Source organism: Crotalus tigris, unplaced genomic scaffold (genome assembly GCF_016545835.1).
Source record: "Crotalus tigris isolate CLP2741 ecotype Arizona unplaced genomic scaffold, ASM1654583v1 scf7180000024119.3904262, whole genome shotgun sequence".
NCBI classification, from domain to species: Eukaryota; Metazoa; Chordata; class Lepidosauria; order Squamata; family Viperidae; genus Crotalus; species Crotalus tigris.
The window spans coordinates 3041038-3056848 of NW_024100396.1; the positions used below are offsets into that span (position 1 = coordinate 3041038).

A 15811-nucleotide genomic window follows, 5' to 3' on the forward strand; every position below is an offset into this window, starting at 1 on the left:
TTAAGGATGTCAGAAAGCTCTCCTAGAGATTGGACTAAACTACTTATTAGATCAGTGTTCCCATTCCTCAGTGCCCAATGTGTGGAGTTGGTCCCCAAATTTTCAGGAGTGACCCTATCACTTGGGGAATTCAAAGTGACAAAGCCCATCTATGCTGGAAAATACTGCATTAGGTTGTCTCCAACTACTCAGTCTAAAATCAAATATATTTCCACTACTTCATCTAGAACAGTGCTTCTCAACCTTGGTAGATTTAAGGTGTGTGGACCTCAACTCCCAGAATTCTGGGAACTCACAACTTAAATCCACACAACTTAAAAGTTGTCAAGGTTGAGAAACACTGAATTAAATACTTATTACTAGTGTCCTTACCCTGCATCCAGAATGGCCTTCTTATTGGAGACTGAGGACATGTCGTCACAATGGAGCCTCTTCCTTGGGGGCAGTCCATTGATGATACTATCCAAAGGCAGAGCAAGGCAATCTGTCCTGAAAGAAAGATATTTTTCATAGGAAAGTGGAAGAAATATCACTTGATGGAGGAGTCTTCAGACATTTGGCAATCTGCTGTGCTCCAATTGACCCCCTCCAGAATTATTCCTCCCATCCAGCTGCAGAGTTCCAGGCTTTTGTGGACATTTGTGCTATGGTTGACAGAGTGTATGGATTCCTCTTGTGGATAGCTACCTCCTTTCCTTTTTTGTTATGTTTTCATAAGAATATTGACTTCATGAAGACCAGATGTAGACTGACCATCACATTGACATTCCCAACCTCTACGAAGGATACTTTGAGAATAGGTTGGAGGAATCCGCCTGGGTCATGAGAGGCTCTCTCCAAGCTATGCCTGCTAATTCCTAAACTTCATCCATAGGTACATGCTGTCAGGCTGATCCTTTTTGTTCCCCCACTCCAGGAGGCCAGGAAGCCTCCAGAAGGCTTTCCTTGCCTGCCTTTTGTGGCAGCTGGCAGATTTGGCCAACAAAGGAAAGGGTGTCAAGGTTCCAATAGACAGAGACAAGTAAAGCAGAAGTCCAAGGCCTGAAATTCCTCAAAGAACATGTTTATCGATACAAAGTATCGACACTTCAAAAGTGAAACCAAGTCTGAAGAGATGCATAACAATTCCCCAATACAAAGTTTAAAAAATCCCACCCCTAAGGCTATGCAAGCAACTACGTTTCCCCATAACTGCTTGTTGGCGGGCTTTTCATGAAATGACCAGCCCGCAGTCTCGGGAGCAGCCAATCACCTTGGTTCCCATGAGAGAAAGTCTGAAAGAGAAAGTCTGTTTTGTCTAGCGGAACACCTGGCTATGTGTCAACTAGAAATGAGAAGGAAAAAATGGCTGCAGCCATGCTCATTCTAAAGTTGACAGTAGGATAGACAGACTCATGATATGGTGTCAGTGAAGGTGCTCATGAATGAACTACACATTTGCAGAAGCATCTGCAACATTTCATGGCAGAGATGGGGAGAAAGGAAAAGGCTTTACCAGCCAGCCTACCATCACTTTTGTTTCTCCTGGTAATGCCAAATGAAAGAAAAAGAATGGCAGCTGGACTCCTCTACGTCCAGCCAGGTCTTTCATCTCACCCACCAGTTAAGTGAGTTAGTTGCACGCTGCTGGGTTTAGAAATGGGGAAGGATCTCAAACTTATCAACTCTTCCTGCTGCCCAACCTACTCCTCTCTACAAGTTTGGCAGTGCATGGGATGATGTTGGTGACCAAGAAAAATAGAAGAGATGACTGTTTTTTTCCCACTCTGCTTTTCCATCCTGCTTCCTCTTCTCTCTTCCTATTAATCTCTGTTTCCTAGTTTCTCCAGTCTTCAGCTTTATCCCAGCCAACTGCCGTCAGAAAGCAGCCCATGTGTGGGCAGAGATCCTCAACCACACAGCTGAAGACCACGAAGAGAAGATGAAAAGTGGAAGCAGCCACTTTAACAGTGATGTGTACCTCAACAGGACTGTGAGGAAGCAGAGCTGCCTGCCAGGATTCTGCTTTAGAAAGTCTGGTTGCCTCAGTTCTACTTGTTCTAATTTGTAGAGGGAAAACTCTCATCTGTCTTTCCTGAGTAGAGAGAAATGGGCTTTAATGACTGGGAGTGAGGCAGCAAATTCACAAATTGAAGAGCAACAAATCTCAGGACCAGATGGCATTCATCTGAGAGTTTCTCCAAAGGAACATGTGAATGAAATTGCTAAATGCTACCAACCATTGTCAGCTTTTTGTTTAAATCCCACCACATTTTTGGTTGATGCTCAGAAAAACCACTCTATAAGTTGTTATTAAACTATATTTTTTTAACAGAATGAAAAATATTTCTAAAATTGGAGAATAATTACATTTACTATATTTAATTGTTCAGATACTTCAAAGGGCCTTCTATTAGTACTGTTTTCAATTATTCTGGCATCAACTTTTAAGTACCAGGTAAATAAAAACTTATTTCTCCAGATCTTTCAAACGCATGTTTGATATCCACTCTAATTTTCACTAGCCCTAATAGTTTGTGATTTTGCAGTCATTTAGGTGTTTGGGGTGTTTTGTTTTTTTCCTCTGCTGTTTTACGCTCAATGCCAAAGCCTGCTTATATGTTCTACTGGGATCTTTAAGAGAAGCATTGTGTAAGGTTCAAAACATTTAAGAATAATCGGCAGTTCGAGTTTACATGGCAATATATATGATCCTAAATAAAGCTAGTAAATACATCTATACTACCTATTTTATGAACATATTCAAGATATATGGAAAAAGCTAGACACTTCAGTATAACAAGTTATATACAGCATACAGTATTTCAGTATAACAAAAGTTTATTCCATCACTTATTTCCTACATTGCCTGCTAATTAGTATGATTAAGCCTGGAAAGGTTTTATGCCTCTTCCTAGTCCTTGTTTTAAGATGTACAAAGATTGTTTGAATCTGAATATATTTATACTTGATGTGTTTTTAATATTTCACATGCTGATTGTTATACCATAACAATGAACTAAAATAGTGTTTCACATCCTTAGCCATGCGTGGCCGGCTGAGAAATTCTGAGAGTCGAGGTCCAAATTGCACTAAATTCAACTAATCTGACCAAACCATAAAACTTCCGCTCTGGAAATGATTCTGGAAATCCTCTTATTCCGCCCCTAATAATATAAGTGGGTCTTTATGTCAATTGTTTAACATTTTAATTTGTATGAGGACAATTAATAAGAACAATTAATTAGAAAGTAGAAAGCAGTTGTAAAGTCAGGTAGGAGTTCTGGCAGAAGAGGTATGCTGTGGGTCCCATCTGTGAAAAAGTCTCATATGGTGGGACCTAGGAGGTGGGCCTTGTCTACTGCGTCATCTGCCCTGTAGAACATCAACCCTCTGAGTGAGATTGGCCCCATCCTAGACATCTTTCCAAAGGTCCATTAAAACATGACTGATTTGGGCACTTGGCAACCACATTTATGACCATTGAGGCATCCATTCTCTACTTTCAGGCTACCATATTAAATTTCAGGCAATGTCCCAAAGCACCTAACTTCACTTTAGGAAGTTTGCAAAGAATTTAGGGTTACCAGATGTAGAATGCAGCAGTCTGGGTGAACAATAGCAACAAAGAAGTATAGTCATTAACATTCTCTGGTTACTATCTACTTATCATCTAGATCAGGTGTCTTCAAACTTGGCCCTTTTATGACTTGTGGACTTCAACTCCCAGAATTCCTCAACCAGGCATGCTGGCTGAGGAGTTCTGGGAGTTGAAGTCCACAAGTCATAAAAGGGCCAAGTTTGAAGACACCTGATCCAGATTTTTGCAACCCTTACAGGCTTTAGAGAACCCACAGGGTAGATAATCATAATAAACCTAGAGGCCTACAGTTTCCTTAATAATGGTGATGGGGACTTGGAAATAGATGCGTACAGTTGTGCTAGGGTGTGCTTGAACATATAGCTCAACTGTTTTATTAGCAGTCCAGCCCTGGGCTTTGCTCTCCAAAGAACACACTCCATACCTATCCATCTCCATGACAGGTGTCTTTATGATAGCAATATGAAAGTCCTTTGTCTGAGAAATCTCATGCATCAAATTCCAAGCCAGCATCAGAAGAAAAAGAAAACTAAACTTACGGGTTTTTCTATAAACCAATATATAGTGTTTGGGATTCTATAACAGTGCTGTAGCTAGGCCTGGCTAGAGAATTACCTTTGAAACTTATTAGTTCGATAAAACATGACACTCCACTATTGTTAAGATTTCAGTATGATGAGTCATTCTTCTATCTCCTTGGCCCAGCAAGAGCCATTAGCAGTTACATAGCTTCAGTCTAATATTGTCCATAAATCAAGCTAATCTTGCTCTGTGAAGGTAACAGATGAAGTTCAACCTATGGCTGTAAAAAAAAATATACTCCTTATTTTAAGAGATTACTACAAAGCCAACTTCATGTTTTCCTAGTCTGGGTTTAATTAAAACAGAAAAGCCAGCGTGGGTTTCTTGTTGTTTCTTTCATTTATGGCAGAGCTGGCACCTGAAACAGTGAATGGTATCATTACAGAACAAGAAAGATTTCTTTTCTTGTTTGCCATTTGACTGAGACCCCAGGCCTGCCTTTGTGGACTCAACAGTCACAGCAAAGCCAGTAGTTTTTTTTCCCTTCTTGCTGTTAAATTTCATTCTTCCCTATTCTTTTTCATGTTTTACTTCAGACTTTTGAGTTGCTTAAGATTCTGGATCTAAAATTCTTCTCTCCTTTCCTCATTATAAATCTAAGGAAAGTTTCAAATATAAAAAAGCAGCAGTACAAAAGAAAGAAAATTCCTTTTCAATGATTCTTTGATTTATGTCTCCACAAATAGTCTTTTCCTTATCTCTTATTTGTCCTTCAAACAAATAAAAAAGTGTTCTTGTCTCTTGTCCCCCCCCCCAGTTTAAAGTTCTGTTCTCTTTTCCTCTGCCTCAGATCATTACTTTTTTCTGCCTTTCTCTCGTATTCCCCAACTTCTCTGTGTCAAATCATATTACAGTACATTAAATATCCATGACATACAAAGCACTTCGAAATGTTCTTTGGGGTTTCTTCCCTGAGTAATGTTTTTCTCACTAAAAAGTGACAGAGTAACATGAGCGGTTGACATACCAATAAAGCATTACCAGCCCATCTCAATGCTTTCAAATGCCACACATCAATTCACATTAGGCTTACCATACCTGGGCTGCAAAACTCTGGATGACCACTAGATGGCAAGAGAGTTTTTTTTTTTTTTTTTACTTATTTGCCAGCGTTTCCCATCTATGGGGATGGAGAGAGTTCAAAATACCTCTTTGAGGGGCTTAAATTAGGAAAATAAATATTTATTATATGCAATTAAATGGAAGTGTTCTCACTTACTTGGCCAAGGGTCTGAGGTTTGCCAGATCAAAAGCAAAACAAAAGAGGATTTTTGCCATCTCACCCTCTTTATTGACCAGTAAATTATATTATTTGTGGTATCAAAAGAGAAAGAAATGAATGAAAGAATAAGAGGAACCTCTGACCCTTAAAAGAGACAATACTAGTAAAGACAGTTGGTCTCAAGAGGTTCATATACTGAAGGATAATGTTTACTATTGATGGTTCACAACAAGTAGGTCTTTCTAGTATAGTTTTTGTAACTACTGAGTGTGGGAAAAACTGATTTAACCTGAACATGATTATTAGGATGTAAGTTACTTTAAAAGTTAAGTGGTAAATGTTTATGGGACTATAAGAACTATAGTCTTAAATACCTCAATGGTAGTAGACAGATGTCCTTATTAAGATACAGACTGGGTTTCTCCTTCTATAAATTAAGATTATTTAGTAAAATTGTAAACAAAAATGTAGTGTAAGCTTTAAAATAATATTAGGATAAATACATGGTACAAAATCACAATTCTCATGAAGCTGAGAAAAAATGTAACATCTTGGATCCCTCCTTTGTGTTTGAAATAGCATCATTAACATCCTACTTACAGACCACTGGGTGGCCTTTTACTACCAAATATATTCCACTTCTAAATAAGAACATTAAACATTACAGTTTGATTCAGAAATTCAAGGAAAGAAAAAGAATTATTCTGAGCTCAAGTAAGCTCAGTGAGATGTGACATGGATTAACACTGGAATTGATGCTTTTGGAACAGCAGCAGTAAATGATTTTGTCTGCACACAGTTTGTATAGTTTGTAAGGGTTGTTTTTTTAGAAAAAAAGGGGGGGGGGAAATCCTGATTTACAGAAATGTAATTAAATGTATTAAATTCAACAAGTAATGCCTTTAGAATTTCTCCCACTTTGGGGCTATCCATTTTGTGTTAATAGGAGTTAAAGTGGTAAAATTCACATAGTTTTCTAGAGATGAACTGGTAGTAAATCCATGTTGCCACTATGTTTGCGTTTTAAAGTCTTGACCGAACATCATGAAAACTGAGAGGGAAAAATAGGGCCTCTATCACTTGCTTTTTTATTTCTTACATTTACCTCTCTGTCAGTGATTTTTTTTTTAATAAGTACCATAACCCAGAAAGTTGCAGTAGAGTTGGAAAACAGATAAATCTGAATTAAACTGCTGGGAAACCTGCAAGGGAATCGGCTTTTTGAATTCATAACCTGCTACTATCTTAAAACAGGAATTCCATTTGAGATACAAACAAAAAATTAATTCAATATCTTTGTAAAACCCAAAGGCCTTGAAGTCCTATAAACCCTCTTGATTGGCAGCAGCTAACTTCAGCCTAGCACCTGCAGGATGTCCTGTCCTGTGTGACGTCTAGGTTTCAGTCTGTACATGCAACAATTTCATTGGAAAAGCAGTGGTTTAGTTATTATACAGTTGTTCTTCTTTTATATAATGCTAAACTGGTGAGATTGCATCTAGGCACTGGACCAAAGATATAAAGCAGTTCATCTATTTGACATTTGGGGGGTCCTTCTGGATTTACAGTACTTGCTCAGTTAGAAAGTGATGGATGTTACCAGGAGAATCATTGCACATATTCATATGGTAGACCAATTACACTCGTTCCTGGTTTGGAAGGTTCTTCTCACCATCATTTGTGCATTAGTCAGCTCTCGTTGGGCCAGCACAATGTGCTTTACTTACAGCTGTCCTTGAAGACTTCTTAAAAGCTAGAGTTAGTCCAGAATACAGTAAAGTGAGTCAAGAAATCAGGAACCAAGGTTGTTCAAATGAGTATACATTTATTCCATGCCAGCAATCTACAAAAATCTGAACTACTAATAGGCAAGGCAAATTAGCGGTAGATAAGAATCCACGGAATTTAAGGGGGGTGGACTAAGATCTCTTGTGGGCGCAAAGGGATTCCAAACCAAAGATGCACTTGACCCCTTCCTTGGGCTCAGCCTGCTCATCTCCTACAAGTTCATTTTATTTCATCCATGTGACACCTCTAATTGATGCAACTGCTGTGATTACCAGTAAGCTTCCAAATACAGTTCAAGGTACCAACTGCCCCCATGACTCAAGGCTTTTTGATAAAAGGAGCTATCTTTTTCCAATTGTCTCTGATATCCAGTAAGATTTGACAAACTCCAGGTGCCATTATTAAAGCAATGCCATCCCATAAGATGTTGGAGTTAGGCTTTCTCTGTGGCTGGACATGCCTATGGAACAAATTCTGCACCGAAATCTCCCTAAACATATTGCCCTTTAGGAAAGTCTTGGAGACCTTACTCTTTCAACAGACCCAGGGTCATGGTGATTCGGAAAGTGGCTTAACCACAATGGACCAATGTGTATTGATGTACAATTGTTGTGTTATTTCCCCAACATGGATCATTCACTTAGTGTTATTACTGTTCTCTCTTTGTTGTTGTTTTAAACTATATTCATTACATTATTGTACATTGCATGGAGTTTCTGTGATGATTGAAATGGTTTATAAAATGAATGATTAAATTAATACTAGATGACTGGTATGATCATAAACTAGGTCCTAGTCAGTGAATGCCCTACTTTGCTTCTTCAGTAGAGCAGAGTATAATTAGCAAAAAGCTTCATTGTCCCCAGTCTAACAAAATTGATTGCAGTTCTGGGCAAAAGCAGTTAGTACACATTTACCTAATTTCAAAATTAATACATTTCATTTTAGGAGTGCATCCATGGACTGCTTTTACTCTGCCAATTAAAAATCATTATGCAGTTAATGCAGTATATGCCAACAACATTAACATGTAGAGACAAAAAAAAGTTTATCTTGAAGTAGAAATTATAGGTATTAAATAGAATTAATGGATATAATTATGGTTGCTGGCAAATTTCTATAAACAGGTCCATTTGGTCAACATCATAGACTTATCAGAGGAGTATAGACAGCTCATAATATTCAAAGTCTGTATCTTCATGTGAGCTATGAAGGCCAGGGGATGGTCAAAAGAGACCAAAACACAACCAGATTCCCATGGTCCCACACCTGGAAAGGGTAATAATTTGCAGATTGAGTTTCAAGAAATTTAGAATGACTTAGAAATACAGCTTATTTCCAAAAACCTGCTGTGAGACATGGTGAAGCTATTCTGTTTTTTCCAACCAAATAGATTTTCTGCTCTAAGAAAAAAAGGAAGAAGCAGTGACAAAATACAGAAAGGAGAACCCTTTGGGAGGAAAAGTGGTATATCAATACTAATTAATAATATTCTGAAGGCATCATTTGGATACCCCCATAAAATTCTGTGGATGAAGCAAGACGATTGTACAATAAAAGCTTCATCTGGAACCACGCTTAGTTGAAACACTAATTGCTTGATTTGCTTCCCTAACTGAATAAGGAAGAAATCATAAAAGCATATCTTTTATGCTATCAATTCAGTGTGGAATAGCTTATTTCTACATACACAATTGAAATTAATATCACTAAATGTTTTCCTTGATTATATTGGCTAGAAAGGATCTGCTGCCTTCAGCGCATAAACTTGGATGACTTTTTTTCCACATCTGACACAGTTGTAAAGCATGTTGATTCTAAAATTATAATTCTACATTGCTTTTGTCATTTTTTCTTATCAGCAGCCTTTAAATCAAATAATACAACATTACAATTAATCTTATATTCCATTATACACTTCCTGATGCTAAAAAGTTAGATCAATTCTAATTAAGTATACTGGCTTAAGCATTTGGATAGAATTTATTTTAAAGGAACATCATGCAGCCATACCGATATCACTATGAAGGTAGTCCTCGACTTACGACCACAATTGAGCCCAAAATTTATGTTGCTACTGTAAGTGAGACATTGGTTAAGTGAACTTTGTGCCATTTTACGACCTTTCCTGCCATGGTTGTTAAGTGAATCATTGTGGTTGTTAAGTTAGTAACATGGTTGTTAAATGAATCTGGCTTCCCCATTGACTTTGATTGTCAGAAGGTCGCAAAAGGGGATCACGTGACCCCAGGACACTGCAACCATCATAAATATGAATCAGTTGCCAAATATCCAGATTCTGATCATGTGACCATGGGGATGCTGCAATGGTCATAACTGTGAATGTCATAAGTCACTTTTTTCAATGCTGCTGTAACTTCAAACAGTCACTAAATGAACTGTTGTAAGTCGAGGACTACCTGTATAAATTTTCTTTTAACACTTAGTGTATTTTTTCATTGCACAATTAAATATACTATAAAAGTCCAAGTATCCCGTTCTCTGCAATGAGGACAAAGATGACCATGTTAACAAATACAGTACGAAACATGAAGTATAGTTTTATTCTTGATACAAGGTCATTATTCCTGGGCCAGAACCAAAACAGGTGCAATTGTATCACACTAGTACTCCATTCCTTGCTGACTGGAAGCAAAATAAATTCACAGAACAAAAAAATTGAAGCAGGTACAGTAACATCTGGTGCTTTGCCATGCTTGAGGGTAGAATAGACCAAGACATCGTTCATTGAGCTAAATAAGAGTACATTTCCATTTTACACAGACTTGCAACAGGACTTACAAATGAAAGTGTGGTCCTCATTTAGCAACCAGAATTAGATTTGTCAACTTGGTTGCTATGTGAAACCGCGACTGTGCTTACAATTTTACTTCAGCTTTCGTTTTCTTTACAGACTTGTGAAGGTTGTAAATGTCATCACCATTGTAACTGTGAATAGTGACTAATCCAGGACTACTGTACTGCCACAAAATAGTGTTTGCTTTAGTAACTGAAGATTGGTTGCATGATTCCCATAATTCTGTCCCCAGACAGATGGAATCAACCTTGGCCCAAGCAGAACAGCATTGGAAGCTGCCACTGTTCCCTGCAACCCTCATCTATCCTCATCTGCCTAGATTCTACCCCAAAAAATGATTCCATAGTCCAGAGGTAATGCCTATGTTATGCATGCATAAGAGCACAGTCTTAATTTCTGTCAGTTCCAATCAATAGTTCTCAGAATGGAGAGCTGGAGGCAGCACTGCTTTGATGTTGCCAGTCAAAGCAAAGATTATTATTCAGAGTAACAGAGTTGGAAGGAACCTTGGAGGTCATCAAGTCCAACCCTCTGCTCAGGCAGGAAACCCTATGACATTTTGGACAAATGGTTGTCCAATCGTCCAATCTCTTCTTAAGTGATTCCTTTTACAGTATAGTTCATTATTTTTTATGTTAACTATTTTGAGAATTTTGTCCACAAAGGCAGCATATAAAAATAGCACATTTTAATGAAATAAAATATGTGTGGCATATGTAAAGAATTTCCAGAAAGAAGATATAGAAGACTCCCCCCCCCTGATAGATTGGCCAAGAGACATCCGTGTATATCAGGTAAGTCCTTGGCTTACAGCCACAATTTCAGTTGCTAAGCAAGACAATAGTGAGTTTTGCTCCACTTTATGACCTTTCTTTTTCCCAATGTTAAGTGAATCATGGCGGTTGTTAAGTTAGTAGCATGATTGTTAAGTGAATCTGGTTTCCCCATTGACTTTGCTTGTCAGAAGGTCACCAAAGGGGATCACATGAACCCAGGACACTGCGACCGTCATAAGTACAGGCAAATTGCCAAGCGCCCAAGTTTTGATCACAATGTCTATGAGGAAGCTACAATGGTCGCAAGGGTGAAAAACGATCATAACTCACTTTTTTTTTCAATGCTGTTGTGACTTTGAATGATCAATCAATGAATGCGTCAAGACTGATTTGCACTTTCATCTATATTCCACTTCGTTCACAGCTTGACAAAGAAAAGGGAGAAGTGGTGATGGAATGCAAAGGTGGGGGCCATTACGTCTGAGCATCGTCTGTTCCCGTGAGAGAAAGCCCAACCCAAGGACACATCCAGCGTGGCTCGGTGGTTCCCATAACAAAATGAACAGAAGTGATTGGTGGACATAATGGACTATGGGTGGCCCACAGGGAAAGGGGGGGGGAATTAACTGTGCTAGCTTTTGCACAGAAAACCTAGAGCTGGTTTTGCTTCGTCTGTGCCAATATGATTAATTCAGTAACGTTTATACTCTTGATAAAAAAATTATCCCAGGAATTTATTTTTCTGGATCAGCCAACTGGACAGTAGACAGAATGTTTGTAAATTGAGAATTACCTGCAGTAGTTGAAATGCTAGATTAGGAATAGGAAAGCTAATAATAATAAAATACAGCCTTTTTTGAATTTTTTGCTTTTTAAAAGGGATGTAAAGTTTTTGATGTGTAAAAGTACTGTAAAATATGAGAAAACATGTCTCTTTGCAGTAACATCGCTATATACACTGGAAAAACTAAAGTCACAGGTCATAGATATTTTCAGTAGAACTTCCCCCCAAAAAGTAGATTCTAATATCCATTTTTACAATCCAACAAGTTCTTTGTTATATTCTGGTAGAACCAAAGCTATATTTAATCTTGATTTTATGATACTGTATTTTTAATAGCATTTGTAATTACTTTTATTAGTTTCTGCAAATGCTTATTAGAAGAAACATTTTAAAGAAAAACTCTTAGCTGGTAGTAAAGATTATAGATACGATAGAACTTACTTCCTTTTTTTAATTAAAAGTTTTGAATGCAGTAAAAGTATAAAAAAAATAAAGGAAAAACAAGAAAAAGTGCAAAAAAAGGGAAATATAGAAATGTAATATAGTTGCCATCCTAGTCTTTTACCTTCCTCTTTAATCCTTTTTGATTCTCAAATCTATAAATCGTCAATTGAATCTTTTCTTCTTTCAACAAAAAAATCCACATAAGGTTTCCAGTCCTTCAAAAATGTTTTCATTGGTTTTTTTTCCTGACCAAATTGGTCATCTTTGCTGTTTCCAGAAGGAAGAGACACGCAGAGTGCAGTAGTGCACCCAGTTTTGGGGGGGCCTAGAATGGCTCCAATAATATCACTGCTCCATAAGCTGAGCCCAGTCTGCTTCTGGGTGCAATACGAGGTGTTGGTGATTACCTTTAAAGCTCTTCATGGCTTGGGTCCAGGTTACTTGAGGGATTGTCTCACCCCACTAGGATTGGTCCGCCCACCTGTGCTGACAGAGGAGGCATGCTGTGGGTCCCGTCAACCCGAGTATTCTTGCTGGTGGGTTCCAGGAGGGGGGGGCTTTCTCTGCCCTCTGGAACATCTTGATCCCTGATGTGAGGTTGGCCCCTGCACTCTTATCCTTTGGTAAGGGCCTAACGACGTGGCTGTGCCAGTTGGCTTGGGGCCTCAGTGGGGGAAGAGCTCAGTGGAGGCAGTTGATTGAGTAACAACAGATCCCACCTCCCCCCACTCTGCCCCCCAACCCTCTCCATGTATCCTTGAGTTTTAATGTTGATTTTAATTATTTATGTTTTTAATTGTACATGTATGGACGTATTTTTATGACTGCAAGTCTCCCAGAGCTACCCTATGGTAAGATGGGTAGCCAATACATACATACATACATACATACATACATACATATATACATACATACATACATACACACACACACACACACACACACACACACACACACACACACACATATATATATATATATATATATATATATATATATATATATATATAATAACTATAAAAATATGAATCCCAAGCATATCTGTACAATAATAGAAACTCCTCGAATAGGACAGACGGCCTTATCACAAGGTCAATGAAACTGAGTTAGCAAGGTTTATAAGGAAAACTCCCCACCCCCGACACTCACTCTGATGATGCTGGCAGTGGACCAGCGAAAGCTTAGGTTGTTTTTAGTATTGTAAATAGTTGTTTTTATTGTTTTGGTTTTTAACAATAAACAGTTGGTTTATACCCTTCCCAGAGTTCAAGGATTTTCTATTATTGTACATACATATTTATATGTATATTCATATGCCCTTATTAAGAAACAGATCTCATTGATATCAGCCCATCAGCAGGGCTTACAATGTTACAGGCACAAGTCTTTTTAGCTTTCTAGCAATTTAGAATCAATGCATTCAAACAAGTCACATGTTAGTTTTAATTCCCTAAATGTTACACCCAATAAGATTGTCAACCAGAATGGCAAAAGAGGATTGCAGGGATGTGAGGGGTAATTAATAAGCATAAGATTATATATAGCTCTACATATAAAATCAATCTGAAGAGTGTCAGGAAGAGAAAAACTGTACTACTCTTCTTCTGCACATATTATACAAAGCACACTGCAGCATTTGAAATTGCCCATTAATGCTCTGAACTATTGCAAAATAACGTGAATCATTTTCCTGATCATCTTCAGTTTCTTGAAATAACTTTTGCCTGACTCATGACTTAAGCAACCCAACAATCTATCCAGGCTGGTCATAATCTTTGAGAAAGTTCAGTTCCACTTCAACTTGCTTTGTTCTGGCAATGATCATCCTGAGATTCCACCCTTTGAGAAGTGACCTCACCCTCCTCAAATCCCCCCAAAATGTTTCCACTGTCCTCTTTTCTACCTTGGAGCACTGTTGTCCATTAATTGGCCTTGAAATCCAATTACCCACAGCATATAAATATATAGCTGTGCACGGGTCTATGGGAACAGCTGCAAAATTGCTAATATTAGGTCTAATTTAGTTACAATAAATTAACAAGTGTGTGGAGGCACAGTGATGACAGCATAATTATAACAAAAGTCTGTGTGTTGAAGTATACAGATGACAATACATACTAATTTTAGCAAAGAAAAGTGGGGGAGGAGCCCATGCCAAATGAAATCCATGCAACTGAACAGACGGGACTAATAGCTCACACACATATTCTTAATGTGACCAGTCACTGTAAAAACAAAAAGATAGATGAAGCTGTTCAAAATCAAGCACTAACAAGCAATGCAGTCTGAAACCATTAACTGTCAGGGGTAATAACACTCAAAATACTGAAGTGCAGTAAAACAGCAGCACTTTTCTGCGGATGATACACTGATGTGCAAAGCACACACCTGTGAAGAGGGCACTAAATCTCTCCTTGCATTTATTACTATCGATGGAGAAAGCCCAGCACTAATAATGTAAAGTATAAATGGAAATAGCAGACAGCAAAGAGTGACATTTGTATGGTCCCAGTCAGCTTGTTAGCTGAAGTGGGTTTTAATTAGCTATTTTCCAGCAAGCAAATGAGCAAATTAGTGGCAGTCATAAACAAACACAGACAATCAGGACTAAAGAAGAAAAATTGATCATAAACCTCCCAACCTTCCCTCTGTTTTAAGAAATGCAGTCTTCATCTAAATTTGCACGGAACGCAGCAAACTATGTAGAACACAACTCTGAGATGCTCTTAACAGACATTAGAACCACATAACCAGTGGAGTAGGAAATGCTATTAGGGGGAAAGTGTCCTTTAGCTGGCAGCAGGTTCATGGAAAAGTGAGGAAACTGAAATTGCAACAAAATAAGCTACTTTTGTAATGCAATATGTATACAAGAAGTTTATGGGATTTTTTTTTTAAAAAAAATATCTGAGCTTAAATGACTTTACCAAAGATAATATAACAGGACTGCCACTCAAAGAGCACATGCTGGGGAAGAGCAGGGCCAGATCTGATGGTGGGCAAAGTCTGTAAAATTCTATACTTTGGGGGGAAATCAGAATATAGTGTTATTTTCTAATTCCCAAGGAAAAAAAATGTGTTTTTTGTATTACAGGTATCTCCTGTAATACATAGAAACAAGCACATACTGTTTAGCTAGAGTTAAGGATGAAGGAGAGTCAAGGAGACAGTGTCAAAAAGTTTCTAGGCTGACTCAACTTTTTATTAAACACCCTGGCCACTCCAATTCATTTTACCTTAAAATACAATTATCAGATCAGTTCAACTTCATCTCTCTGTTTCCAGTCAAGTACTGCTCAGGAGTCTGCACTTTACGCCATAGGATTGACTCTACATAAATAGAAGTATATTTATTCTAATTAACTGCAATTTCTGTATTCTAAATGCTGGTCTATGACCAAATAAAGATCTGAGTTGAGAAAGATCTAGGTTGTGTTCTGTCCATATCAAAAATACAGCACTATGAGATCTTCTCAGTCACTGCTGATGTATTAATTTTAGTTGGAGAGTAAACAGATATGCACTTGTCTCATGCACTTGGCCCTAGGTCAGTGGTGGGATTCAGCCGGTTTGCACCACTTCAGCAGAACCGGTAGCTAATATTTTGTTGCCCAGGCCCAGAATGGACTTCTGGAAGCGGCATCCACACAGAGAACTGGTTGTTCACGTATTTGAATCCCACCACTGCCTTAAGTTACTTTGGCATCTGCCCCATCCTGGTGTATTTTTTCCTTCTATTCACTGATTCTGGGTTTTGTTGTCCCTTTGCCTCCATCTATCTCCTCATCTCTCCAGGATAAACCATGGTGGTGAAGTG

The 15811-nt window shown here is 38.2% G+C and overlaps 1 long non-coding RNA gene across 1 annotated transcript in view; it reads right to left on the bottom strand.

The window, feature by feature from the left end:
- Window positions 1-372: 372 nt before the first annotated feature.
- Window positions 373-15811, bottom strand: part of LOC120298696 — a 112667-nt gene continuing 97228 nt past the window's right edge. The window contains exon 3 of the long non-coding RNA XR_005554176.1: window positions 373-489. This is a non-coding gene — a long non-coding RNA (uncharacterized LOC120298696). The remainder of the gene's footprint in view (window positions 490-15811) is intronic.